Source organism: Geotrypetes seraphini, chromosome 5 (assembly GCF_902459505.1).
Source record: "Geotrypetes seraphini chromosome 5, aGeoSer1.1, whole genome shotgun sequence".
NCBI lineage: Eukaryota > Metazoa > Chordata > Amphibia > Gymnophiona > Dermophiidae > Geotrypetes > Geotrypetes seraphini.
In genome coordinates this window covers 175,483,714-175,511,212 of record NC_047088.1, presented here as the reverse complement: position 1 = coordinate 175,511,212, position 27,499 = coordinate 175,483,714, and the positions used below count along the sequence as shown (strand labels likewise).

Here is a 27,499-nt window from a genome sequence, read left to right as displayed (position 1 = left end):
GTGGGACAGTTGGTCTGGTGTAGTTTTGAGGGTAAAGTTCATTTGCAGGATGGCGGGGCATTTGCACATGGGTGGTTTTGTGGACAGGGCAATTTATACAGGAGGTTAGTTTTTGGGTGGGCAAGAACATTTTGGGAAGTTCGGAGAGTAGAGAACAGAGAGATACAGTTTACATAGTAACATAGTAGATGACGGCAGATAAAGACCCGAATGGTCCATCCAGTCTGCCCAACCTGATTCAATTTAAATTTTTTAAATTTTTTCTTCTTAGCTATTTCTGGGCAAGAATCCAAAGCTCTACCCAGTACTGTGCTTGGGTTTGAAAGTAGAAATTCCCTAACTATTGTTTCACTTTACACAAGTTTCTATGCTACTAACCCTGGAACTCTTCTCCCACAGAAATGTATAATAACAAGCTATTACGCATAATGACTTGGGTTGCCATTCAACAAATTACTTATAACTGGAAGAACTGGAGTAGACTAAATAGCAATGTTACTTACCGTAACAGTTGTTATCCAGGGACAGCAGGCAGCTATTCTCACTAGTGGGTGATGTCATCCGACAGAGCCCCGATACGGACATCTTGAAAGCATGTCTTGCTTGAAGAAACTTAGAAGTTTCGAGATGCCCGCACCGCGCATGCGCCAGTGCCTTCCCGCCCGATGTACCGGGCGTGTCTCCTCAGTTCAGGTAGCTAGCCTGAGAAGCCAACCCAGGGGAGGTGGGTGGGACGTGAGAATAGCTGCCTGCTGTCCCTGGATAACAACTGTTACGGTAAGTAACATTGCTTTATCCCAGGACAAGCAGGCAGGTATTCTCACTAGTGGGTGACCTCCAAGCTAACCCCAATGGGATGGTGGGAGAGTTGGCAACTTAAGAAAACAAATTTTGTAATACAGTTTGGCCAAACTGTCCATCCCGTCTGGAGAAAGTATCCAGACAATAATGAGAGGTGAAGGTATGAACCGAGGACCAAGTGGCAGCCTTACAAATCTCCTCAATCGGTGTCGATCTGAGGAAGGCTACAGAGGCTGCCATTGCTCTGACCTTGTGGGCTGTGACCTTACAGGGAAGGGATAATCCAGCCTGGGCATAGCAGGAAGAGATACAAGCCGCCATCCAGTTAGAGATGGTGCGCTTCGATACAGGTCGTCCCAACTTGCTTGGATCAAAGGAGACGAAAAGTTGAGGTGCAGTTCTGTGTGGCTTTGTGCGATCCAAGTAGAAAGCCAGAGCACGTTTACAGTCCAGAGTGTGCAAAGCAGATTCTCCAGGATGAGAATGAGGCTTTGGAAAAAACACTGGAAGCACGATGGATTGATTGATGTGAAATTCAGAGACCACTTTAGGTAAGAATTTTGGATGAGTACGGAGAACCACCTTGTCATGATGGAATACAGTGAAGGGTGGATCTGCCACTAGGGCCTGAAGCTCACTGACTCGGCGAGCTGACGTGAGGGCTACCAGGAAAACCACCTTCCAGGTGAGATACTTAAGAGGAGCCATTTTGAGAGGTTCAAACGGAGGCTTCATAAGATGAGACAGGACAACATTGAGATCCCAAACCACAGGAGGAGGTTTGATAGGAGGATTGACATGAAAAAGTCCTTTCATAAATTTGGAAACCACAGGATGAGCAGACAAAGGTTTCCCCTGTAGAGGCTGATGGAAAGCCGCAATAGCACTCAGGTGGACTCGTATAGAAGTAGACTTGAGACCAGACTGGGACAGGTGTAGAAGATAGTCCAATACAGACGATAGAGAAGCTTTCTGAGGTTCTGTAGCATTGGAAATACACCAGGTCGAGAATCTCGTCCATTTTTGGGAATAGCATTGTCGAGTAGCAGGCTTCCTGGAAGCCTCCAAGACCTCCCTCACAGCCTGAGAGAACTGGTGAGGGGTTATGTTGAAAGGAACCAAGCTGTCAGGTGGAGAGACTGCAGGTTGGGATGAAGCAGTGAACCTTGATGTTGAGTAAGCAGTGAAGCAAACACTGGAAGAAGTATTGGTTCCCTGCTGCTGAGTTGAAGTAGAAGGGAGAACCAAGGTTGTCTGGGCCACCGAGGAGCAATCAGGATCATGGTGGCACGGTCTGATCTTAACTTGACCAGAGTCTTCTGAATGAGAGGAAAGGGAGGAAACGCATAAAGGAAGCGATTCCCCCACTCCAGTAGAAAAGCGTCTGCCTCGAGGCGGAGAGGAGTGTAGATCCTGGAGCAAAACTGAGGCAGCTTGAAGTTGTGGGGGGCTGCAAAGAGGTCTATTTGAGGTGTCCCCCATTGTGCAAATATCTGATGAAGGGGTTTGGAATTGAGCGTCCATTCGTGAGGTTGGAGAAGACGGCTCAATTTGTCTGCCAAGACATTGTCCTTCCCCTGAATGTAGACAGCCCTGAGGAAGGTGTTGTGGCGGACCGCCCAATCCCAGACTCGAAGAGCTTCCTGGCAAAGGGAGGCCGAGCCCGTGCCTCCTTGCTTGTTTACATAATACATGGCGACCTGATTGTCGGTGCGAATTAGAACCACCATGTCGTGAAGGAGATGTTGAAAAGCCTGAAGAGCATTGAAGATGGCTCTGAGCTCCAGAAGATTGATTTGATGGAGTCGTTCCGCACTGGTCCAGAACCCCTGAGTGCGAAGACCATCCAGATGAGCTCCCCATGCATAGTTCGATGAATCGGTCGTGAGAACCTTCTGGTGGGGAGGAGAGTGAAACAGCAAACCTCTGGATAGATTCGAAGAGGTCATCCACCAAAGAAGAGACTGCCGTAGAGCAGGAGTGACTACAATGTGTCGGGACAATGGGTCGGAGACCTGAGTCCACTGAGATGCCAAGGTCCATTGAGGAATTCTGAGATGTAGTCTGGCAAAAGGCGTCACATGAACTGTGGATGCCATGTGACCCAAGAGGACCATCATGTGTCTCGCTGAGATGGACGGGCGAGAAGACACCGACTGGCAGAGTAGAAGAAGAGCATCCATGCGCTGAGGAGGGAGGAACGCTCGAAGTTGGATGGTATCCAGGACCGCCCCGATGAAGGGGAGAGTCTGGGTGGGCTGAAGATGTGACTTGGGAAAGTTGATCTCGAAGCCCAAGCTCTGCAGAAAACAAATCGTGGTCAAGGTCGCCGAAATGACCTCTGAGGCCGACGGGGCCTTGATGAGCCAGTCGTCGAGGTATGGAAACACCTGAAGACCCATGTTCCGGAATGCAGCGGCCACCACCACCAGACACTTCGTGAAGACTCTGGGCGAAGAGGAAAGGCCAAATGGAAGCACTCGATACTGCAGATGTAGATGTCCCACCCGAAATCTGAGGAACTTGCGGGAGGCCGGATGAATCGGGATGTGAGTGTAGGCCTCCTTGAGGTCCAGAGAGCATAACCAATCGTTCTGCTCGAGTAGGGGGTAGAGAGAGGCAAGGGTCAGCATGCGGAACCGCTCCTTGACCAAAAACTTGTTGAGGACTCGAAGGTCCAAAATGGGACGCAGATCGCCCGTCTTCTTCGGAACCAAGAAATACCGGGAGTAGAACCCCCGGTTTTGCTGATCTACTGGCACCGGCTCGACGGCTCGAAGCCGAAGCAGAGCCTGCGCCTCCTGTAGAAGAAGAGCGGTCTGCATCGAGTTGGAAGGATACTCTCTTGGAGGGTGGTCCGGGGGGACCCGTTGGAAATGAAGAGAGTATCCCTCTCTTACGATGGTAAGGACCCAAAGGTCCGAGGTGATCGACTCCCATTGATGATAAAAATGGTGGAGTCGACCCCCGATGGGAAAAACAAGGGAAGACAGAACGTCGGTTATGCTCCCTGGAAGAGAGTCAAAAGGGCTGAGTGGCCTTGGGTGCAGCCGGCATCTGAGGCTTCTGCTGAGACTTCTGTGGAGGCTGCCTCTTCGCAGGCTGTCTCGCTAGGGGAGCCTGTCTTGGTTGATAACGCCTCTGGTAGATTTGAGGCGGTCTAGATGGACGAGACTGTTGAGGCTTAGGCTTAGGACGCAGAATGGATTGAAAAGACTTCTCGTGGTCCGAAAGCTTTTTAGTGACAGTCTCGATAGACTCATCGAATAGATCCGCTCCCGCACAAGGCACATTAGCCAATCTGTCTTGGAGGTTCGGATCCATATCAATAGTGCGAAGCCAGGCCAGGCGACGCATGGCGACTGAGCAGGCCGCAGCACGTGCCGAGAGCTCGAAGGCATCGTAGGAGGATTGCATCAGCTGCAGCCGCAACTGGGACAGGGTTGCCACCACCTCCTCAAACTGGAAACGAGCTTCAGCATCGATGAAAGGGACGAACTTGCGGAGGACCGGCAAGAAGAAATCCAAATAAGAAGAGAAGAAGAAATTGTAATTGAGTACTCGAGTCGCCATCATCGAATTTTGGTAAACTCGTCTACCAAACTTGTCCATCGTTCTCCCCTCCCTGCCCGGAGGCACAGAAGCGTAGACCTGGGAAGGGTGAGAACGCTTGAGAGAAGACTCGACCAGCAGAGACTGATGAGAAAGTTGAGCTCCCTCAAACCCCTTGTGGTGAACGATGCGGTATCGAGCATCCAGCTTGCTGGGAACCGCAGGGATAGAATACGGTGTCTCAAAACAGCGCATGAAAGTCTGGTCCAGCAATTTATGCAAAGGAAGCCGAAGAGTCTCCGCCGGAGGGTGAGGCAAATGCATCGTATCCAAATACTCTTTAGAATATATAGATCCAGTATCCAAAGTCACATCTAAGTCATCCGCCATCTGTCGGAGAAAAGATGAGAAAGACAATTGGTCCGCCAAGGCCGGCCGCCGAGACGGACTAGACGAAGTGGAAGCCTCCGGGTCTAGGGAGAGCTGAGACCGGCATGGAGAATAAGAGGTAGATGGTTCCTCATACTCTGGTCCCTCCGGTTGGGAAACATCGGACGATGAGTATCCCAAACGTTGCATCTTTTTCTGTGGGGACACTTCCGAATGACGTGAGGAGTGTCGAGATGAATGACGAGAACGATGCCCCTCCCGGTGCCGGGATGGGGAGCGAGAACTTCTGTGCATCGCACGATCCCCCGAAGCCTCTAAGGAATGGATGGGGCTCGAAGCGGTGGATCGCAGTGGTGGCAAGGATGCGGACTCACGCAGCGCCACCCAAGTCTGGTATGGAGTGCGGAAGAACTCTTCCTGCGATGCAGTATGCCCAGGACTCCGAATATCAGGGACCGTCCCAGCGCCCTGTTGCCTTGGAGGAGTAATGGGCTCTAAAGGTGGCATATCAGGAAGGGAAGCCCTCCTGGAGGCATCCGCCGCCCTCCGCCGATCCCCCTCGTCGAGCAGCGAGATCGAACGGCGAGGGGGAGGGGGAGGGGGCGGACCGCCCTCAGGGACCGGTGCTCGGACTTCACCCTGAATGTTGGCGATAAGCCGGGGTCCCATAGTTTTCATAAGCTCGACAAACTGAGCTTCCAGCAGGGATCGAAGCGAAGCCGATATGGAGGGATCCGCACCGAAAGGGGGTCCTCCTGCACGGTCTTCGCGCTCCTTCGCGGCCAAGTGCTTCTGCTTAGTAGCTTTGGGCACCTTGATGACCACGGGAGGGACAGTGGAAGGCGGTACCTGAACCGAAGAGACAGAGGCAGGCGCCGCAGCGGAACTGGAAGCCGCAGCTGGTGTAAACGATGCTGGCTTCACGATGCCGGATGCGGAAGTCGTCGATGCAGGTTTCGAGCGAATCGGTGAAACCTCAGCAGATGTAGAAGCAGACAGATCCTTGGCAGTCTCCATCTTGAACATCGACTCCCAAAGTAAGCAACGCCGCTTAAACGAGCGCGCAGTGAGCGTGGAACAAGGCCTGCACGATTTCGGAACGTGGTCCGGACCAAGACACTGAAGGCAGCGTCGATGCGGGTCCGTCAACGAAATCGCACGCTGGCACTTGCTGCACTTTTTAAAACCGGTGATTGGCCGTGACATAGGCCGGAAAATCGACGCTGCAATGTCGAAAGAGGTAGGCCGCAGCCACGAGGCCAGGCCGGCCGAACCGCTGGAAGAAATAATTTTGAACTTTTTTTTTTTTTTTTTTTAAATAAAGTAAAGTAAAGTGAATTCAAAGAAATAAACCAAAACGCGGGTCAAAGAAGGCAAAGAAAAACTGAAATTCAGTCAGCGCAGATTGAAGATAACTTCTCAGCTCCGCGGAAAGAAAAGAACTGAGGAGACACGCCCGGTACATCGGGCGGGAAGGCACTGGCGCATGCGCGGTGCGGGCATCTCGAAACTTCTAAGTTTCTTCAAGCAAGACATGCTTTCAAGATGTCCGTATCGGGGCTCTGTCGGATGACATCACCCACTAGTGAGAATACCTGCCTGCTTGTCCTGGGATAATATAATTTTTGGTGGAATTCATTATGTCATATGTATAAAATGGAAACAGTAATAGCAACACAGCGAGGATATATTAGGAAATTTCAAGATGTGTTGGAGTCATTAACAAAATTTTGTAATGATTAGTTGTTACTTTTCCCTTAATTCTTAAAGTTCATTTTTCAGGGGGGGATTTTAAGTATAACATCTTATATAAAGTAATTTAATTACTTATTATGAAGGGGGTGGGAAGGAAGGGAGATAAGATTTTATGATTGGTATTATTACTGAATATTAAGTGATATTATCAATGTGCAAATGTGTTTATGTATTATCACACTTATTGTACGTATAAAAATGAATAAAGATTTACAAAAAAAAAAAAGAAATGTACTGGGCCATTTTTTTCAAAAGAGATGGAGGCTTGTTTTTTGACCTCATAAAAATAAATCTGCCCATATTTCTTTTGGTCTGATCTTACCATTTTCAAACTTAGGGGCCTATATACAAAGCTGTGCTAAAAAGTGGCCCCTGCTATTTTGAGCATGTGAGTTACCCACGCTTTGAGGCCACTTTTTAGTGTGGCTCTAAAATTGCTAAAATTTGGTTTTCCCTATTAATGACCACACACTAATTTCAAAATAATACATTTGAACACAGAAATATTTGTGGGAAAAAACACTCAGATGCCTTTTCCTAAAGGGCATTATGCTTTAACATGTGCTTAGCAAGTGAAAATCAAGCTACTGCAAAACACATTAAAACACATTAGGCATAATTTATAGAATCTGGCTTAGTGCCTCTGAAATAGGAGGTAGTAAGTGCTCCAATGTAAATATTTTGCAAATCCCTCGCACTAATGGAAAAATTAGCATGGGACTTGAAGAATTATTTTTTTAAATTAAGCTCTAAATACCGCCGCACTAAATCTGATATGCTAACCCCAGATTCTAATGCCCTTTAGTAAATAGATCCCTTAATTTATTACAAAACTATTTCCAATGGACTTCTTTATTATGGGTTGTCATCCAAACTAGCTTAATCTGTTCTACTGAAACAGCTGCAAACCAATGATTTTGTAATCTTCTGTTCCCAAAAACAGATTAAACTAAACATTTATCTTCTAAGAACTGCCCAGTATCTCACTGCAGAGAACAAAGGTTTGATTCCAGGGTCACATCTTCCATTTCCCACAGTCAGAGCTGTAGATTTGCAATCCCAGAGAAGTGAAAGGGGTAGGAGTGCTCCAGTACAATAGCAGCACCTAGTGGCCAGACCTGTGGCCAATGATTGCAGAGTTCTAGAAGGAGCAATGATGCACTGCGCACCTGGTTGAATACATAGACTAAATTAGTAGAGGACTGATTTAAAAAAAGGGGGAAGGGGTAAAAGTCCTGATTATGGCAAATAAAAGCTCAAGGTGCTCTAGTCAGAGGTGATTGAAGTAAAAGACCAAAAGTGCAGAAGAAAACTACCTGGCAAAATAACAAATCTTTTAATTCTTCCCCCCAAATATTAAATAGACTGATAATTATGGGACCCTTTTACTAAAGTGTGTTATGTCCTAATGCATGCTTAGTACATAGGAAACCACTTACTGCAAAACAGTGCATGACAGTAGTCCAACCATGACATTCTCAAAGCATGGAATGCTGTTATCAAACATGTTTTCCTAATGTATGGTAGACTATGGGCTCCTTTTACAAAGATGCACTAGCGTTTTTAGCGCACACACCGGATTAGTATGCGCTACTCGAAAAACTACCGCCTGCTCAAGAGGAGGCGCTAGCGGCTAGCGTGTGCGGCATTTTAGCACGTTGCTATTCCACACGTTAAGGCCCTAATGCACCATTGTAAAAAGAGCCCAATCTGGTATGTATTTTACTCCACTAGAAAAAGTAACCAGTAAATTGTATCTGTGGCATGAAAACATCGATTACCACTGATTTTTTTGTTATCCTAAAAAAACTGATTAGCTGAAAATGAACACTTAAATTTATATACTGCTAAGAATAGAATCCCTAGTTCTATTTAAGTCCTAACGCTTCACTGATTGCTCTTTCATATCACTGTAATATCGCTTACTGTTTTAGAGTGCTCCAGCACACTGAATTTATGCCTGTTTTTGCCTTTTCCATCACCACATATTTTAAGAGGTTTTCCTATTGGTATATTATTGCTCTTTCCAATACAGGGATACTGATGGATACAGTGTTGGGAGGAGGGGAGACTGCTTCTAACAGAGAACTTATTTTTGGTCTTTGCTAATCCCCTGAAGCACTGACCTCGCACAGGAATGAGAGCACTCTGACATTTTCAAACATTGCAGACAAAATCTAAACCTGGTTTTCTATAGTGTCCTATTGCCTTTGTCTTCCAAAATGCACAGAGGCGAAAACTCACTAATGGAGAGTTTCATTTCTTGGGGCTGTCTGTCAAAGGAACACTGTTGAGTCATTTTCTATGGCAGTAACTAAATTATACATTGTAAAATTTAATATAAGGTTCTGTTTTTTACAATATATTATACTGTACTTTCATTACATACATTACATATATGAGCCTGATTTTCAAAAGGCATTGTATGCACAACATGGTATTTTTTTCCTTAATATTGAAAAGGTACTACGAGTGTGGTTTGAAAAGTTTGGTAAAAAAGCAAGTTAAACTTAAAACACAGTTTCCATTGAGGGCTATACACTTTGTCCAGCAAGTTTCCAGTTTTTTTCGTATCGTAGGAAAAATGGCTTACGAAAAAAACTGGAAACTCGCTAGACTAAGGGGCTCATTTTCAAAAAAGATAGACATCCAAAAGACAGCATAAACCAGCACTTGGACATCTTACTAGTCAAAATGTCCAAGTGGGTATTATCAAAACAGACTTTCTAGATGTCTTTCTGGTCATTTTATCTCCAGTGCATCCAAATCTTACATGTTAGAGCAGCAGCCTCAAACTCGCAGACCTCCAGGTACTGTTTTGCGGCCTGCGATCTAGTGCTGCCGGCTTCCCCCCTGCTCTTATCATCCGATAATTACTGCAGCCTGCAGAAAGGATCACCGGTGCTGTAGCGATCCTTGAAGTCTGTCGTCGTCCTCAGCAGCACGTTCCCTCTGCCGCGATCCTGCCCCTGAATCCTTGCTTAAGAGAGCCACACCGAGGCTTACTTTAATTGTTACTTTTGCTCTGGAATTGGATCGTAACAATATCTTATGTTTATATTTCCACAATATTAAACAGCTGTTTATGGGATCTAAAATACGTATTTTTCCTAAGATCCACAGAATTGACACCAGGCATTCTTGACCTACCAGTCAAGGTTGGTAGCTATAGGGGCCAATTTTGTGTTGAACGTTCCTTGTATTTGTTTGATAGTTTTTGAAGGGACAACTTATAATTTCTTTGATCCCAAACAGCTGTTGGACTTCTGCAAGGAGGAACTTAAGGCGCTGGTATAAATTCCTTAGAGAAAGTGATTTGTTAGTAAGGTAGGCCGAGATGGCTAGATGGTAGCAATGTTCTCTCAAAAGTACATTTCTTTTTTTTTCCTTTATACTTATTGAACTTGTATCTCATTTTCCTTTATTGTGGTCTACTATATATAATACAAGGGATCTTCAAAAGGGTGTCTGCCCTTTTATTTTTTTAAACACTATTTATTAAATATCTCATAAGCAATTTATATCACTTTTCCACATAATCACCCTGTTGCCCGACTAGTCACAACATTCTACGACACGCCCTCTTACCACTTCTCCTCCCCAACCATTTCCTGCGAAAATATGAAAAACAGCAGAAACTTTCCTCAATGTTCTTATTTTCCTAAATTATTTTTTTTATTTCTGTATTATGGATGTACTGAAGTGATTGTAAATCTTAAAGTGCATAAAAATAAAATTTTAAAAATTGTTTAATTGACATTTGTATGGAGATGTAATAATAATAATATAACAACAACTACTTTAATTTATGATACATCTCTGTAATATTAATTACTGTAGAGCTCCTTTTATAAAGCTGCGGTAGTGCCTTCTACTATGGTAATCACTCCAACACCCAATGAAATTTAATGGGCGAAGCGTTTGCCACGTGGCAGCCATTACTGCAGCTTTGTAAAAAAAAAAAAAAAAAAGGGGTGGGGTGGGTAATTAGCACAAAGAAGAACCAGTCACACATAAATTATTAGTTTCAGGGGAATGGAACAGATGCAGAAAAATACTAACATAAAGACAGGCATTTCATTTTCTTCTGTTCTGGTTAATAATAATTTTCTCTCCTATGATTCTCTGTATCTCACAACCTTAGACTGCAATAAATAACTACCTAGGCTCCTTTTCTGCATTCTTTTTCTGTAAGCTCTTTCTGTTCTCTGTTTCTCTAAAAGATAATGCATATCACATGATGGTCCCTTGTGTCATAAGGAAACATTGGTAGCCATGGAGATGTGATCTAATTCCCATTCAAACAGACCTGTTAGCAACTTGAGAAATGGTACAATCCAGAATTTGGCTACACTCATGCAAGAGTCAGAGCTAATGCATATGCATTTTCTACATGACTTAGAAACCAGACTCAAAAACCTATAAAAAGTGAGCTCTTAGTTCCAGCTAATGGGGGGATCCTGCCTTCTCGACACTTCTGTCCCAGAGGGGAACTATGTTCTCTCGCCATTAGGGGCTCCTTTTACTAAGGTGCACTAGCGTTTTTAGAACACCGCACGCTACGCTTCTAGAATTAATTTTTAGAAATTACCGCATGCTACACTTCTAGAATTAATGCCAGCTCAATGCTGGCGTTAAGGTCTAGTGCACGCAGTAATGTAGTGTGCGCTATTTTGCGCGTTAAAGCCCTAATGCAGCTTAATAAAAGGAGCCTTAGGTTTCTGGGACAGGAGGGCAGATTGCAAATCTGTTGTGTTTTTTTTGGTTAGCATGTCTATAGTGTGTGAGGCTTGTTCTAAGCTTTGTGTGCTAAAGAATGTCTATTTTGTATAACCTGTCTTCTGCTATTGTGATATTTTGTATAACCTGTCTTCTACCAGAGTAATAAGGGATAAAAAGAATTGTAACCATGCATGGTGTGGTATGAGTGGATTTCTTTGGGGTACTGTGTGTGGGTCTGAGATAATTGTGAGGAATAAAAGATAGGAGTCCCTTACACTTTTAATGGCATTTTCAATTAAAACACCATTTAAAGTCAGTTTAACAATCTAAAGTTGTGTGTGGAATTTGGCTAGGAATCTGGCCCAAAATGTTCAAAAAATTATCCTCATAATGCATACTGAAGTGATATATAAATCTCTTTTCCCGGCTCAAGTTGAAATTTTTCAGTAAAGATGCGTATTGTAGTCTTTTTTTCCTTGCAGTTGTAAAAAGTGATTAAGTATAGAATTCGCTGGATTAAAAATAGTTTTCAATCAGCCACAAGAGGTTTTTGACCAATGATTGAGATCCTGTTCCTGCTTTCAACCACTTTATGAATCTCTATTCTATGTGGTGCAGGCACCTGAGGTCTTTTCCTCTTAATTAAAATTACATATACTATTATAGTTGTGTGCAGAAACCTGCTTTTTTGTTTTTGTTATATAACATTATTAAACAACATAATAAATGAATCAAGCACATGGTACTATTGTCCTATCAAATCTTATGGTCTGGATTCAACAGGTTGCCAAATAAACACCTATATAAGCTATAGCTGTGATATATACTCATCCTCTTACTATACTGTCAGGGCAATGCCATTTCACAAATAAAGACAAATCAGCACACATCTAATTAAACAAAATAATGGATACTGCACTATATGACCTCACTCAGTCCTTGGGATACCAAATGGCTCCAAATCACCAAGAACAGGATGAATTGTTCCTTATTCTTTGCATGTCAAATCTCCATTAAATGCACAGACTTCTTTTTCCCCTATCTTAGTCCTTGTGGTGGACAATGGGATGGAGGGAGGGAAGTAACAGAAAGGGAGAGAAGTTGGACACAAGGGATGATGTGGAGGGGGGTGGGGGACAGAGATACTGGATAGGAGGGTAGTTGGGAAGAGAAAGGGAGAGATGGTGAACCCTGGGGTGGTGGGGAAGGAGGGAGAGATGCTGAATGAAAGGGTAGTTGAGAAAAGGAGAGATGATGGATCTGGGGATGGTGGGGTCCATCGCTGCAGCTGTGGGGATGGAGACGAAAAAAGGAAAGATGCCAGACCTCTGGGGGAGGGAAGGGAAACGGAAGGGGAGGACAAGATGGATGGTTAGCATGGAGAAAGAAGAAAATGACAATTGGGCAGGAGATCCTGGAAAGGAGTTATCAGACAACAACCAGAACCTGGGACCAACATGATTTGAATTAGAGAATGACACGGTGACAAAATTCATCACCGTTCCCATCCCCACGGATAACCGCGGGAAATAATCCCATGTCATTTTCTAGTGTCTATTTCAACCTCAGTCCTTCTACACCAGCATTCTTCAAAGCAAAGCTTGCGGGTCAGTGGTTGTGGCCATTCATACTCTGATTCTTCCTTCTCTCCTTAAAGAATGACATAAAGATGGTTTCCCACGGGGATGGGAACGGTGATGAATTTTGTCACCGTGTCATTCTCTAATTTGAATAATAACCAGTTTAGAAGTGTGAAGGGTGTTCGATCATTTATCTACCTCACTAGCCCTCTCTTTTACTAAGGCGCACTAGCCAATTTAGCGCACACTAAATGCTAATGTGACCATTATATTCTATGGATGCATTAGCATTTAGCGCGCTAAATCAATTAGCGGGCCTTAGTAAAAGGACCCCAGGAAAGAAAAGAGTTTTAAAAAAATAAATAAATAAATTTAAATTTAGTCCCCCAATAGCTCTATATACATCATCCACTTTTCCTGCAATGCCTTTAATCCCGTTTGAAAATAATTCTTTTGTTTGACCTTTGAATCAGGACATCACAGCTTCCTTGACTTCTTCATCACTTGAAAACCACTGTCCACATGACATTTCTTCAAAACTCAAAATCAGGAAATAATCCAAGGGAGCTAGGTCAGGACAGCAGGGTGGATGGTTCAGTTGCTGAAACCCACATTCTCGGATGGTAGCCTGCAATTGCCGTTACATGTGCACCGGCGCATTGTCAGAAAGAAGCAGCACGCCTGCTGTGAGTTTTCTTCATCTTTTCTCCTTGATTGACTCCCACAAAGTGATTATTGTTTTGGAGTAATTCTCCCCAGTTATGGTTGTCTTATGTGACATGAATTCCAGAAGCAAAAGTTCTTCTTCATCCCAGAAAACAGTTGCCATGATTGTTTGAAGATTTTTCTGTCTTGAACTTTTGGAGGGCGAGAGATGACTAATGCTTCCACTATACTGACTCCATTTTGGACTCAGGATCTCTGTGTTAGATCCAAGACTCATTCCAGTCACCAAACGATGAAAAAAAATGCACTTGGTCTTCATGGAGCCTCTCTAAGTTCGCCTGAAAGCACTGGAGCCTCGTGGCCTTCTGACAGGACATCAGCGTTCTTGGAACCCATCTTGCAATAACCTTGGACATGCCCAACCTTTCATGAATTATTTTCCAAACTGTACCTGCCAAAATGCCCATTTCTTCAGCTATTTGAGAAACCTTAATTTGTCTGTCTGACAAAATTATATCCTCAACGTTCTTGCACATTTCTGTTGAAGTTGCTTCCACCAGCCATAGCGTAATCTTCAATGGACTCTCTACCCCACTTAAACTGCTTGCTTCAAAATTTTACCTTGTAGGATGATGAGGCAGACTCACTATAAACTGCAGTCATGCTTTCATGGATCTCCATTGGCTAAAAAGGGAAAACCCTTCTTTTGTGAGAAATTTTATCATTGAACGGTGCTCCAAATCTAGCTGTTTCTTAATTGATTCACAAGAGGACTTTCCTGACATCCTGTCTCTTGGAATGCTAGACTCACACTGAACCGCAACTGTGCATGAGTAACCTTGAGACATGTCACAACATGCACAGACTTGTTTCAACATGCTTGCTACTTTCAGGTAGAAAAATTATTGAATGCCTCTTGTAAATCTATCCCAGACTGTACCTATGGCTCAGTGATCTCATCTCTAGCAGCAGCATCCTTATCTCCTTCTGCTCCCTCAGGGTAGTTCATGTTCCATTGAAAGGAACATTTACTTGGCAAAACAGCAAAGGTTGGAACTTGTCACCAGTCAAAATGCAAGACTCTTGCTCCCCTATAATCCCTGAGGCTTAGCAATTATCTTCCTCACCCTTTATGCCTTCCAAAGAGTATTATTTCATTAACAGCTTTATTACTTGTTTAATTTTGTTTCTAAACAGCAGTTTTCATGGCATCATTAATAGTTTGGTTTCAAACCATTATAAAATTAATCTCCTGGGTACTTTCAACATGATGACACAATTTACTGTGTATCATTTATTACTAATTCAAACATTACAGAATTCAATGTGTTTGTTAATTGGCTTCCAGCCAATAAACAGGAAGCTTTGTTCTCAGTTACAGGAAGGTAGACTTTAAAAAAAACAGTAATATTTAGCATGGACACAATATTTTTTGTTAAGCATATTTGTTTTGAGGTTTTTTTTAATCATTAACGCGGTCTTGTCCAAGCATAGTTCTCAGGGGGCCACAAATAGGCCAGAATGTGCATGACCTGTTTGTGGCTCTCAAAGACTGAACTTGAACAAGACTGATTTTAAACTTATAGGACAGACTGATGACTTTCATTTTGCTTTGCTTTTGATTTCATTACATTCAGTTTCTCTTTAGCATACACCAACACAAAGTTGTACAAGCTAAAACAAACTGACATGAAAATACTGCATGTGGAATGGAGAAGTAGTCTAGTGCTTACTGCACCAGACTGGGAACCAGGAAAGCCAAGGCTCAAATCCCACATCTCCCATTAACATTCCTTGTTATCTTGGGCAAGCCACTTAACTCTCCATTGCCTCTGCAAATCCAGTTGGAAAAGAAAATAGCTTGCATTCCTAAACTTGTAACTTCAATTTGGAAATGTGAGTAATGAAATCTCAAATTCAAATTGCTATAGGGAATGCTAAATTGCTACCACTGTCCACACAGAAGCACAGAGCTGACTGATTTTCTCCAAACATCTTTCTGAAAGTGATTGGAACTTGCCATCTGAGTGACAGCAGACAATGCAAAGTCATTGTCATTATGAGCCGAACTGATGGTACAGTTGCCTTAAACATCCATGAAAATGTCCTTAACACTTGAAACAGAGCTAGTTAACAAGATTGCAAACCCTGTTGCTTTGGGCTGAACTGATGGTACCGCTGCTTTTGACATCCATAAAAATTTCTTTAACACATGAAACAAAACCAGTTAAAATCTCAACATATTCCAACACAGAGAAGCAAAAAGAGGTGCTCAGCAGTTCCAGCATGTCACCTCTCACCCCCAGAGAACATAGCAAGAGAGGCTTGGCTGCTCCATCAAATCATCTCTCAATGGGAGGTGATAGAAAAACAAGAGAGGCTTGGCAGTCCTGACCTGAGACATACCAGTTAGTGGTACCAACTTACACCATGAGCGTGTGCGTGTGTATGTGTGTGCATGATGACACTACCGCAGTGCTTCTCAACCAGTCAGTCAGGTTTGCAGGATTGCAATGAAAATGCATGAGATGGTTTGGTTTGCAAGATGTTTGCAATGAAAATGCATGAGATGGTTTATATTTATTGTAGATTATATTCAGACTCATTCATATTCATTGTGGATATCCCAAAAACTCAACCGGCATGGTGTGCCCAGCACTGCTCTACCAGAAGTGGAGATCCCACTAATCCTGAGCATTTTTACTTTTCAAACAGGCCAGTCACTTGGAAAAATAACATAAAACCCCACAAAAAGGCAATCAAAACCTCTATAGAAAACTTACCAAACCATCATAGCTGTAACCCACCCATAAAGGCAGACCCTAGAGCACCAATATACCTGCTGCTGGAAAACTGGAAGAAAGACTGTTACAGATTCCTACACAGACACCACATTACTAGAAGAATCCTTAACTAATATAAAAAAAACAAAACACGGAAACAAAATTGAAAGCAAGAGATACTAGTCTCTGCATGTTATGCAACATAGAAAAAAAATGCAAAATAAAGCCAATAGATGTAAATTCTCAACACCGACATAATTCGGTCACTAAACAGAAAATTAAAATCATTCTCCTACCTTTATTTTATGGTGATTTTACTATTATTTATTATTTCTATAGCGCTACCAAATGCATGCCACACTGTACATTAAACATGCAAGAGACAGTCCCTGCTCGAAAGAGCTTAAAGTCTAATTATAACAGACACACAGTGCAAAAAGGGTGAAATCTATAAACGCTGATCACATAGGGAATTACAAAGGGAATTATGAGGTAGATAGGATAGATAGACTATAGAGGGAATGACAAACAGATATGAGTGCTATACAAGTGGGTTGGGTTAGGACTAAAAACACAGCTTCAAAAAAGTGGGCTTTAGCATGGATTTGAATATCACCAGATGAAAACTGCAGTTTTAACTAAAAGCATCATCACCCAATAAAAACATCAAAGGCTCTCTGTTGATAAGCACTAAAAAAAAACCAAAAAAAACAAACCCAAACCCTACAAATTGGAAGTACATTTAATAAAGTCATCTAGTTCAGTATCTCTCAAACTTTTTTAGCTCTGGCACACTAAATGGAGAAAACGATTTTCACGGCACATTATAATTGAAATTATAAAATTGCAAAATTAACAAAACATTAAATTTGAGAGTTATTTATTTAAAGTTCCTTAAGCTATGTATGGATAATTGTAACAACAGTGAACTAAAGTAGATAGAATAGAATTGCTAATCAATGCGATGCATGTGCTTGTTTTTGAGTGCAAATTAACTCAAAACGCAGCTAGATAGGCAACAAGCAAATATGATTTCATCATTCATCATTCATCTGCAGTCTTTCTCTTTTTTTTCAATTTAATTTCTGTCAAAGCTGAAAATCCAAGTTCACAAAGATAAGAAGATCCAAATGATAACAAAACCTTGATTGCTTTGTTGCTCAAGTTAGGATAACTTGAATCTATAGACATCATTTACCTTGACTTCCAAAAAGCCTTCGACAAGGTGCCACACGAGAGACTGCTTAAAAAGATATGGAACCACGGGGTACAAGGGGAGGTCCACCGATGGATCAAAAACTGGCTGGCAAACAGGAAGCAGAGGGTTGGCGTAAAGGGCCACTACTCAGACTGGAAAGGGGTCACGAGCGGAGTTCCGCAAGGGTCGGTGCTGGGACCGCTCTTGTTCAATATCTACATAAATGATCTAGAGGCGGGAACTAAGTGTGAAGTCATTAAATTTGCAGATGACACCAAACTATACAGCAGGGCTCAAACCAAGGAAGACTGCGAGGATCTCCAAAAGGATCTAACGCAGCTGGAAAAGTGGGCCGAAAAGTGGCAGATGAGCTTCAACGTGGGGAAATGCAAGGTCATGCACGTGGGGAAAAAGAACCCGATGTTCACATACAAAATGGGGGGAACACCACTAGGGGTTAGTAACCTGGAGAGAGACCTGGGAGTGATGGTAGACGCAACACTGAAGGCATCGGCGCAATGCGCCACAGCCTCTAGGAAAGCAAACAGAATGCTGGGTATCATTAAGAAGGGTATTACGACCAGGACGAAGGAAGTCATCATGCCGCTGTATCGTGCAATGGTACGGCCGCATCTGGAGTACTGTGTCCAGTACTGGTCGCCGTACCTCAAGAAAGACATGGCGGTACTTGAGGGAGTACAAAGAAGAGCAACCAAACTGATAAAGGGAATGGAAAATCTCCCATATACCGACAGATTGAAGCAGTTGGGACTTTCTCCCTGGAGAAGCGAAGACTTAGAGGAGACATGATAGAAACCTTCAAGATCCTGAAGGGCATAGAAAAAATAGACAGGGGCAGATTTTTGAAATTAAGGGGCGCCACAAGTACAAGGGGGCACTCGGAGAAATTGAAAGGGGACAGGTTTAGAACAAACGCTAGGAAGTTCTTTTTCACTCAGAGGGTGGTGGATACATGGAACGCGCTTCCAGAGGCTGTTGTAGACAAGAAAACATTAAATGGTTTCAAAGAAGGTTTGGATAGATTCCTGGAAGAAAAAGGGATTGGGGGGTATAGATAGGTATAGACCATTGCTCAGGCAATGGGCCTGATGGGCCGCCGCGGGTGCGGACCGCTGAGCAGGATGGACCTATGGTCTGCCTCAGCGGAGGCAACTTCTTATGTTCTTATGTTCTTAACTACTGCATAAAAACTAAAACAAACTATTTCTTGTTAGTTTTAAAGGTCCAATCATGTCAAAGAATGATGTTTGTCTGGGCGGTTGTATCCTTACGCACACAGATGCTCATAATATTGACAGACTCTTGCGTGTAGTGTATACTTATGAAGGGAATTTTTAAAAATAAAGTAAAATTCTGGAATCTTTTGTGGCACACCCAGAATCTCTTTGAGGCACACAGTTTGAGAGACAATGATCTAGTTCAGGGGTAGGGAACTTCGGTCCTCGAGAGCCGTATTCCAGTCGGGTTTTCAGGATTTCCCTAATGAATATGCATGAGATCTATTTGCATGCACTGCTTTCAATGCATATTCATTGGGGAAATCCTGAAAACCCAACTGGAATATGGGGAAATCCTGAAAACCCAACTGGAATACGGCTCTCGAGGACCGGAGTTCCCTACCCCTGATCTAGTTGATCACCATAGAGCACTCTGTTTCCTCGTCTCCTCCACTACTATTTTGGTTTGCTTTTGGACTTGCGGTGGATTTGTCTTCTGCTTTCTGGTTGCTTATCCTACTTGCCCAGACAGACATCCAGGCAGTATTATTCTAATCATCTTGTTCTGCTGTCCACCATCTGTGCTCTTAACACTGTTTCCAGGCCTCCTTTCAAACTGTCATAAGTTGAAAATAAATATAGACAAAACTAAGTTTCTTTGGCTAGGCCCACAGGATCAGGCTAGATCAGATCTTTTATCACACTTTGACTAAAATAATTATGCTTTTGATATGCAAACAGGAGTTCTGGGCATTCAATTAGATAATTTATTGAGTTTGGAGCATCAAGTTAATCTGGTTAGTTAAAAAAATCATTTTTTTTTTCTTTTAAGAAAATTATAGGTAGTTCATTAATATTGTTTATTTAGGATGTGCTAAAGGATTGTTGAAAAGATTACAAACTGTGCAGAATACTATGGTGAGGGTAATTTTTCCATCTCTAAATATGTTAGAACTACACCATATTTCATTAAATTACATTGGTTGCCAGTAAATGCAAGGATTTATTTTAAGCTTTGTATTATGAGTTATGATTTTTAATATTCTATATGGCCAGGTGTCATTTAGTGGAACTGATTTTATTACTAGCAGGAAGAACAAGTCATATTGTACAGAAGCAATTCTATCTTCATTTTCCCTCAAAAACAATTAGATCGTTTGTTCAATGGAAGGCATCCTTCTTTTATTAGGCTCCTTTAATTTGGAATGATCTCCCTATTTTAAATAAGATCATTAGGTCAATATACTGTTTTTAGAAAACTTTTAAAGACATTCTTGTTAAAAAAAAAATATCTTGAAATTTATCATCTTCTACTGTTAATGTTCTATTTGAATATTTGTCATTGTGTTATGTTTAACTGGGTTTGTTCCCAGTAATAGAAATATACTATTATCTGCAATATCGCCTATCTGGCAATTTCCCACAGGAATATGCAGCGATTACAACTAGTGCAAAATGCGGCAGTCAGGCTGATCTTTGGGTTGAAGAAGTTCGATCATATAACTCCTTCCTACCGACTCCTGCATTGGCTGCCGATGGAGGCACGTGTGAAGTTTAAGTTTGGATGCTTTTGCTTTAAGGTACTATTCAGCCTAGCCCCCAAATACATAACCGACCTTTTCTCTTTTTCAATCAATGGACATAAGAGAAGCTCAAACTTGAATTTTGTTTCTCCTCCGGTTAGAGAATGTAAATTTAAAAGACACCACAAACATCTAAGTAGCATTATTGGGTAATGATCTGAAACAATTACTTATGCTTGCCAATACTTACAGGGAATTTAGGAGACACCTAAAAATAGTATGTAGGAAGCTGGTTTGCACACAATAACTGATCTCTAGAGCGGTTAGTCACTAAATTTTAACCATGTTAATTCTACTCAATCTGTAGCATTTCTAATCATTGTAAACCGCATAGAACTTCACAGTCCTGCGGTATATAAACTGCTATTATTATTATTAACTTGTTAAGGGCTTTGGTGGAATATAAGTCAGAATGTAATTTAAAGTAATGTAATGCTATTTCATTTCTCACCTCCTTTGTTCTTCAGTGCCAGACACAAGGCAGGAAGTGATATTTCACATTCATCTTTCTTCAATTTTTCTGCCTCCTTCTCAAATCTATCTACCTTTCCCTCTCTTTCCCTCATATGCAGTACCATCTCCCCTCCATATGCAGTCTCTCTCCCTCTGCCTGCCCTTTCTTTCTTTCCATGTGCATTTCCCCCCTCTTCCTTCCCTTCATATGCAGCATTTCCTCCTCTCCCTGACCTCCTACCAAGTATAGCTTTTTCCCCTCTCCATGCCTTTGGAGAAATGGTGGGAGATGTTCCCATATCCTCTGGTAATGAGTCAGAGTTTAACTACTCATTGAGTGGAAAAATATTTCCTCCTATTTGTTTTAAGAATCACACTGTCAACATCCAAGTGTACTGAAGGAGGAAGTTCTGAGGGTTCCGCTAGCTAACCTTTTCAATGCTTCTCTAGAGTCCGGAGTGGTACCAGAGGACTGGAGAAGGGCAAATGTGATCCCTCTCCACAAAAGTAGAAGAAAGGAAGAAGTAGGGAACTACAGGCCAGAAATGTGCATGAGGCGAGTCTCTCATTTGAAAGGACGCTGTGAAATGAGAGGGCACAGGATGAAGTTAAGAGGTGATACACTCAGGAGTAATCTAAGGAAATACTTTACTGAAAGGGTAGTAGATGTGTGAATTTTCTAGTAGAGCTGCTCGATACAAAGACTGCGTCTGAATTCAAGAAAGCATGGGACAGGCACATGGGATCTTGGGGAGAGTAGGAGATAGTGGATGCTGCAGATGGGCAGACTGGATGGGCCATTTGGCCTTTATCTGTCATCATATTTTTATCAAGATTTGTTTTCCACCTACTGTGGAGTCTGTGGGGTTCAGAACACACTGTAGCTAGGATGTTCTTACAGCTTTCCATAGAAATAATAACAACATAAAATCCCTTCAGATACTTTATGAAGTAACAAAAAACTTCCAAGAAGAAGCTTCTCAGAGTCTATATAGCAAATCTCAACAGCTGCACTTCTGAACACACAAATACCAATAACAATACCTTTAAAAAGATACCAGTGAATATAAACAGCAATACATGTCCCATTAGAAAACCCAGAAAAATTACACTCATATAGACCCCACACAAACCATATACCAGCAGAATCTCAAACCCCAGTCACACAGAAAACAATCCATACCAATTACAGAATAAAGGACCAAAAGTTAGAAATTGTCTATAGCCTGGCATCAGCCCTGCCCTTCCACCATCCCCCCCCCAACCTGGCATAGACCCTGCCTTCCACCACCCACCCACGTAATTTTGCATCAACCCTGCCCTTCCCTTCCTCCCCCCAATCAAAGATAGAAATGCAGGGATAATGGGAGGCAGGCAGCTCCAGCAGAAAAATGTACGGCAACACCCTTTTTGCAGAACACATCTGACTTCACACACATTACCACAATTCCCACAGGGTTATATTATTATTTAAGAAAAAAAAAGAGTACTTTTTGGGGAAGGCTTACTTGGTGGGGAAAAAGAGTATCCTTAATCATTGGTTACAAGTCCAACCCCTATCTTTTTGGTACTGGCGCAAAAAAATCCATGCAATGATGTTGTGGGAATCCTCTGGGTCCGAGGCCACTACAAGAAGCAAAACATTTTTCTACGGATTTGGGATAAATATATCCAAACCCTTTCATCGAGGGCCTGAAGCCAATTGAATGGGTTTACAAACACACACCAAACCTGATTAGATTCATGTATCACGTCGGGAGGGTGGGGAGGGGTGGGAGGTTGGGATAGGGTTTGACATTGCAATGGGTTTGTGTGTAGTTTCAAGTTTATTAATATTTGATGAAAGCTGGTTCAGGGCACCACAGTCTCTTGAGCCAGCCTTGCCTCCAGTCCATACTAGTGCTGCCCAATTCACGATTTGAATTGGTTCACCGATTCACTTCGGGTGAATCGATTCAAATCGATTTAAAATTAATAAAAAAAAAAAATCAGCTTCCTGATTCAGACCCTCCCCCCTCAAGCAGGAGCGGCAGCGCTGCTCTTGCTGGACGGCCACTGCTGAACCTGCTATAGAGGGCGAGGAAGGATGGTCAGTCGGGAAGTGCTGCTGTCCGGAACCCCCCACCCCCAGCTTCCCCCCTGCACCATTTAATTTCTAGTTTCAGCCTGCACAGAAGATTGCGGTTATAGCATCTTTGCAAACTGCTTTTAGCTGTTTCCTCCGCCACGATCCTACCTCTGACGTCAGAGGAGGGACGGGACTGCAGCAGAGGAAACAACTAAAAGCAGTTTGCAAAGACGCTATAACCGCGATCTGCTTATTGGCGGCTTTTCCATGGCTTCTCGCGCACCACAGGGAGCCCGCTTGCTACAGACCCACGAGCGGTACAGGAGGGGTCGTTGGCAGAAGCTATGGTGGAAGCGGTGAGCTCCAGCCGCCACAAAAAAAGCTTGGGGCTGCTCACCACTAAGTTTGTGTCTCTGCTGCAGGAGGCCAAGAATGGCGTGCTGGACCTGAATGCGGCTGCTGATACTCTTGCAGTGAGACAAAAAAGGAGGATTTATGACATCACCAATGTTTTGGAAGGAATTGAATTAATTGAAAAAAGTCAAAAAACAGTGTCCAATGGAAAGGTGTAGGTGCTGGTTGTAATACTAAGGAGGTCATAGAAAGACTGAGACATCTTAAAGCAGAAATTGAAGAGCTGGAATTAAAGGGGGGGACAGGCCTTCAAGGGGGAGACAGGTCATGGATGGTGGCATAGGCCTTTAAGGAGGGGGGACAGGCCTTCAGGGGGAGGTACAGGCCTTCAGGTGAGGGGGGGCCCTGGTGTAGAAGTACACAGAGGGAGGAAGGGAGGGAATGGGGGGTTCAAAGAGACGTGCATATGCCGGACTTTGGGGGGAAGAAATAATGGATCTAAAAATAGAGGAGAGGGAGAGAGATGATGGACAATGGGATTTAGGGAGGGAAGGAACAGAAAGGAAGAGAAGTTGGACACAAGGGGGACAGAGATACTGGATAGAAGGGTAGTTGGGAAAAGAAAGGGAAAGATGGTGGACCCTGGGGTGGTGGGGAAGGAGGGAAAGATGCTGGATGAAAAGGGTAGTTAAGAAAAAGTGGATCTGTGGATGGAGACGAAAAAAAAAAGAAAGATGCCAAACCTCCGGGGGAAGGAAGGGAAACGGAAGGGAGATGGCAGATGGATGGTTAGCACGGAGAAAGAAAAAAGGAGACCCTGGTAAGCACGTTATCAGAAGACAACCAGAGCCCGGGACCAACAAGATTTGAATAATGGCCAGACAACAAAAGGTAGAAAAACTAATTTTATTTTCTGTTTTGTGTTTACAATATGTCAGATTTGAAACGTGTATCCTGCCAGAGCTGGTGATAGACTGCAAACATGAGCTAGGATTTAACAGAGAGAGGAAAAGTCTTTTTTGTTTGTTTATAGCGCAGCACCAGTGTGGTTAGGAGAAGGCAAAGGGGTAAAGAGACTATAAAAAAAACCCTGTAAAATACCACTTATATAGAACAATACACATCAGTATTGTTAAACCCTAACACTGTAGGGCTTGCTAAACGGCCTCAGAGATGGAGCCTACGCACAGCCATACAATCTCTGAGGCCGTTTAGCAAGCCCTACAGTGTTAGGGTTTAACAATACTGATGTGTATTGTTCTATATAAGTGGTATTTTACAGTATTTTTGTGATTGTGACATATACCGCTGGGTTGTATGATTATAAAAAAAAACCACCAGGATGTTTGAAGAAAAAAAACCCACCCAATTGGACAGGAAAATCGAATCGAATAACCAATTCAATAGGCTGAATTGAATCGAATCAAAAAAATTTTTCTTGAATCGGGCAGCACTAGTCCATACATCCAGTTCTACGATTTTATTACACATCTAGAATAGAATGTGAGTAGATGACTTGGGTGACTCTCAAATTTATTTGGATTTATTGATCACCTTTATGAAGAGATTCCTAGCCAACAGCACACATTATGTACTTATTATCAACTGTTACATATTTGAGCCTGCTGTAATAGACTTCTGTATTCCACAGCAACAACAACAAAGGACCAATTTGGTGCTTCTCCATCTTAATTATTTCTCTTCACTCAGCTCTAAGCCCTGCTAGGATGGTGAGGGCATGTCATTTTAAAAAGTGCAGTGCATTTCACCGGTGGAAGCTTTGCTGTTTACATGGAGCCACCCAAAGACTGCAGATAGTTGCCTGTGACTGTCCCACAAGAAATCTGCAACTGCCTAGTGGCTTTCACCCATACCCTCCAACGCATTACTGCGCAAAAAAAACCTACTGGTAGGGAGTAGCCAGTCAACTGAGCAGTCTGACCTGGCTGAATATGCTCAGGTTTATATTAAGCTACAATGAAAGCAGGCTCACTGTTGATGCAAGGAGCACAGTCAGCAACCATTCTTGTGCTAGGAAGAAAATGGGGAATCCCAATCAAAACTGATATAACCCACACAGCCGAAATTCATCCAAGTCCCATCCAAAAGAACCAGGCCAAACCTGACACAGGAACTCATCTGACACAGCATAACAAGGAAGACTACAGGTGAAAGAAATTCATTTTAACAGAACTAACACAGCAAGGTTGTTGGGGGTTTGTTGTGGGGGGGGGGTTGGGGGTTAATCAAAAAGTCAGAGATGAAAACCAGATTATAGGGGAAAAAATGCACAGCAATTACATTGCATTTCAGTGTACGACACTATTTTTCTCGCAACTCCACATATCAGTAAGCTTCTTACTGTAGGAATCCTACACAATATTTTTTTTTTAAGTCTACAGGATACAGCGAATTATTTACCAGCGAATCAAGTACCTGCTGCGTGCGATGTGGCGGAAAGTTGGAGAGGTCGAGAATAAAAGCTTGATATAACTACAAGAGACGAGATCAAATCATCCCCCCCGTTTACAGGGTTCCTTCCTCCTCTATCCAGGCCAAAGGCATTTTTGCCTTCACCCACAAAACCGTTGCCTTAAGTTTCCCGAAGCGCTGAATTCACTGCTCTGCAATGACCGAAGAGGGAGGCTGTAATATTCAGCCTCCCCTAACTGCAGGGAAATGGATAAGCGCCGCTACCGAAGGCCGGAGGCAACAGTGAGCAAGAATGGGCGCAGTACCTGCCCTTAAGCCTCTCTGCAACCGTTACCCAGTCTCGGTTCACTGACGTCCTAACAGGATGCGCTGGAGGCTGGCGGCTTTCGGGGCAAAGGGAATTACAACTTCCTTCATGTACGATCCAGTACAACCAGTACTCGAACCAGGAAAAAAAAAATGGGGTGGTAATGTACATGGGAATCAATTTAAGAAAAAAAAGGGGAACATGCAAAACAGCCCATCTATGGAACTCACCAGAATCCGATGACGAACACCTGGGCTCGCGGGCGTCTCCAAAAATCACTTTTCAGAAAGCGGATCCTTTGCTTCCAAAGACATTGCTAAGATTAATGAGAGGGGGGGGGGGGGGGGGAGTCCCGAGCTCGTCTCGTCAGTCATTCAAAAGCCCTCGCCGCGCGCATCTCCTCTCTCTCTCTCTCTCTCTCTCTGCCAGTAAATGATGCAGCTGGTTTCTGCGAATCCGGGTTTCCGCGATTCATCTGATGCCGCTGGCTCGGCCGACTCGTGCTCCCTCTCAAGGCATGAACCAACAACGCAGAGCCCTAAACATCTCCGTCTCTCAAACGTAGGCGGCGAATACACACATATGGCTATTGCTGTATAGAAACAAAACTGAGCTGTCGAGCTTAAAATGCTGATTCCTTTGCCTCCTCCACCTCCCTGTTAGACGAGCTGGTTTGCTGACAGCCGCTCAAGACCAACGTACCATCCAAGGTATTGTTCATTGCTATTATTGTGATTAAAGCATCAGCACCAGAACGTCACAAGACGTGCAGAAACGGACGGGACCCTACACTCTAAGGAACACTTTGCAGCCCTTCCCCGCCCCTCCTACCCCTCCCAGGCGCGCAGCTCAGACGCAAAAATCTGAATACCCAACGCTCCAGTCTCGCGGCAGCAGAGCCACACACTGCGGCAACCAGGCATCACCGCGCGCCAGCACTCTTCAGCCACCTGCACAGCACCGGTTGTCGATACGTCATCTGCTTCCTGATTGGTCTGCTGTCTTGACCTTCGGATTGGCCAAGCCGCTCTCTTTCCCAGCCCATTCTGCCGAAGCAAAGCTGCTGGCCGGTTATTATTTTATACTCCGACGTGTTTTCAATAAAGCTGTTTTGCTTTCAAGATGGTATTTGTAGCCTGCAGAACATCATGTTCTAGAAGGTAGTACAGTACAGGTGAAAAATGTCTGTGCTGAGAGGGCTTCTTGTTTCACAGATTGTCCTGGCACCTGTTTTATCCTCACTTTCTCATTCTTTTCAACTGCTCCCAAATCTCCCAGGGCAAGCTCAAGGGACAGGCACCCAGAGCCAACTTTTACATTAATTCCCCCCCCCCCCCAATTCCCCATGATCCAATAGCTCCCCCCTCTAATGCTGGGGATAAAGGGCACAAAAATCCTGAATCAGGATCCAGTATATCTCCCTCCCTGTCCAGAGAGGGGAGGGAATAGAAAAGGAGAGATGCTGAACTGAGATTTTGGTGCCCTTTATCTAGGGTTCCCAATACAACTGGGTAAGAGTGCACAAATAATGTCCCAAAAAGTAATTGAAATCAAACAAAAACAAAAAAATGGAACAAAATATATTTTAATGCCTTTAGACCAGGATGGTGCTCAGA

General features: G+C 43.4%; 1 protein-coding gene across 3 annotated transcripts in view; it reads right to left on the bottom strand.

The window, feature by feature from the left end:
• Positions 1–26,793, bottom strand: part of HECW2 (HECT, C2 and WW domain containing E3 ubiquitin protein ligase 2) — a 487,554-nt gene extending 460,761 nt beyond the window's left edge. For 2 of the 3 annotated variants that reach the window (XM_033946087.1, XM_033946093.1), the window contains exon 1: positions 26,114–26,664. The gene's annotated coding sequence lies outside the window, so the exon portion shown is untranslated. Of the gene's footprint in view, positions 1–26,113; positions 26,665–26,754 lie in introns of those variants that run through there. The other variant, XM_033946090.1, reaches the window with a different exon arrangement.
• Positions 26,794–27,499: the final 706 nt, after the last annotated feature.